Consider the following 2627-nt stretch of genomic DNA (forward strand, 5'->3'; position numbering starts at 1 on the left):
ACCTTATCATGTATTCTCAATGAAAAGAACTCTGCGTTTTAGGAATTCAAAACATTTCCTATGTATGCTAAAATAAACACAAAACCTCTTGGCAGTAGCCTATGGGGATTCCCCTTGATTTTGGTTTTGTATTTCTTGAAGCTAATTTAGAAACATGAATAGAAAACCCAAGACTCAAAGCTGTTGAGTGGATCTGTGATGCCTGGGGAGCACTGTGGGCATGTCGCTCTGAGTGAGTGCCTAGTCAGTGATATAGCAGGAGGCAGCGTTTTCACTGAGGCCTGCAGTAAGTCGTTGTGTATACTCTGCACGATGCTAATACATTTACACCATGTCTTTCTCCTAACTGTTTTAGGATCTTACATTTAGTAAAGAGCTACTCAGGAAAATGTTGGCAGGAGTTCCTCCATTTGTGACACACAGAGTCTCTTCTAGTGAATTGAAAAGCATGTCACCTTCTGATTCAGCCACTAAAGCATGTTACAATGTAGGTGGAAAAAGGCAAAGGAAAAGCAGCGTGTGATCAGGTTTTCTATTTGTAGAAGGCAGTGTTGTGCCAGGCAACCCAACCACAAAACATTCAAGTCTGAATAAAAGAGCCAGCCAGCTGGGATCCCATGTGCCCTTTTTTTTTCCTTCTTTTTGACAGACAATTGTTTAGTTTTTATTTCATTATCATAAACTTAACTCTGCAATCCAGCTAGACTTGGAAGGGGTAAGGAAAGGATGGAACCCAATGGACTGTGGTGATAGCATGAAGATTAGAGAACATTCCAAGCAGATGGGGGTGAAGGGGTGTTCTCCTGAGCTACAGAAGGAATGGTCTGGTGGTTGATAGAACACAAGAGAATTTATTAGAGTTGTCCACAGTCGGCAATGGTGATCTTCTTGCTGGTCTTGCCATTCCTGGACCCACAGCACTCCACGGCCGCCACAATATCCATGCCATCTTTCACCTGGCCGAAGACCACATGCTTGCCATCCAACCACTCAGTCTTGGCAGTGCAGATAAAAAACTGGGAACCATTTGCGTTGGGCCCAGCACTCGCCATGGACAAGATGCCAGGTCCCATGTGCTTCAGGATGAAATTCTCATCATCAAATTTCTCCCCATAAATGGACTTGCCGCCTGTGCCATTATGGTGTGTAAAGTCACCATCCTGGCACATAAATCCCGGAATAATTCTGTGAAAGCAGGAACCTTTTTAACCAAATCCTTTCTCCCCAGTACTCAGAACATGAAAATTTTCTGCCGTCTTTGGAACTTTGTCTGCAAACAGCTCGAACAAGACGCGCCCCAAGGGCTCGCCGTTGACAGTGATGTCAAAGAACACCGTGGGGTTCACCATGGCTGATGGTGCACAACTCCGGGGCAATGGCGTCTGCAAGCCCATGTGCCCTTTTAAGAAGATACAGCCACCCTGGACAGCCACTCCCATTCCATTTGTGGACTCTTCTACTGCAACTATAGAAAATTGGGAGTGATGGCTTGGGGGGTGGTAAATTTAATTTCCTTTCTTCCCTCTTGTTTTTCTGCTACATTTTAGGTTTTCTTTGTGAGTTATGTGCATAAATGATGTTGCCTTATACAAATCTATCCTAAATGGATAACTATTCAAGCAAGTTGTTCATCATCCCATTCCTCCTTGTTTCTCCTTGTGTTTGCTGGGCTGCCTGGCTCCTTTTTCAAATCACACCTCAAATTTCATGTTTCCCAAACCCTCACTGACAGCTGTAATAAAGAGGGCTAGGAGCCCTTACTCAGCCTCTTCTCTGTCTCTTTTCCCCAGCTCACCAATTACCAATTACCTGTTCTGAAATTTCCTATCTGAAAGTGAAGTTACGATGAAGTAAGGACAACAAGTACCTATGTTTTGCAATATTTCTTCCTACTTTTCTGTGCCAGGATTTGCCGTATTTTTCATTCCTTAAAACGCACTTTTTTCCCCTGAAAAGTGGAGGGGAAAATGCCCGTGCATCTTATAGAGCGAATGTTCTTTTTTTTTTAGCTGCTGCGGGTTCCAGGCGACTAGAAGAGTATTTGCACATTAAAGTCTCTTCTCATTTGTTAATAACGGCTAATGGTTGTTAATACTGCTGTTGAGTTTACATTGTTGAAATATTATTGTGGTACATTTTATTAAATATTTTAACACACCATTTGGTTCAGAATATATTTTTTCTTATTTTTCTCCTTAAAACCCTAAGTGCATCTTATGGTCAGGTGTGTCTTATGGAGCGAAAAATATGGTATGCCTCCATGACAGATAAGCGTTTCAATTTTTTTTTCTTTTTTTTTTTTTTTTTTTTTTGTATTTTTCTGAAGCCGGAAACGGGATAGACAGTCAGACAGACTCCCGCATGCGCCCAACCGGGATCCACCCAGCACGCCCACCAGGGGGCAATGCTCTGCCCCTCCGTGGCATAGCTCCATCACGACCAGAGCCACTCTAGCGCCTGGGGCAGAGGCCAAGGAGCCATCCCCAGCGCCCGGGCCGTCTTTGCTCCAATGGAGCCTCGCTGCGGGAGGGGAAGAGAGAGACAGAGAGGAAGGAGAGGGGGAGGGGTGGAGAAGCAGATGGGTGCTTCTCCTGTGTGCCCTGGCCGGGAATCGAACCCAGAACCTC

The 2627-nt window shown here is 44.5% G+C and overlaps 1 pseudogene; it reads right to left on the reverse strand.

Moving 5' to 3' along the window:
- Nucleotides 1-666: 666 nt before the first annotated feature.
- Nucleotides 667-1381, reverse strand: LOC136393205 (peptidyl-prolyl cis-trans isomerase A pseudogene; annotated as a pseudogene).
- Nucleotides 1382-2627: the final 1246 nt, after the last annotated feature.

This window comes from Saccopteryx leptura, chromosome 2 (genome assembly GCF_036850995.1).
Source record: "Saccopteryx leptura isolate mSacLep1 chromosome 2, mSacLep1_pri_phased_curated, whole genome shotgun sequence".
Taxonomy (NCBI): domain Eukaryota; kingdom Metazoa; phylum Chordata; class Mammalia; order Chiroptera; family Emballonuridae; genus Saccopteryx; species Saccopteryx leptura.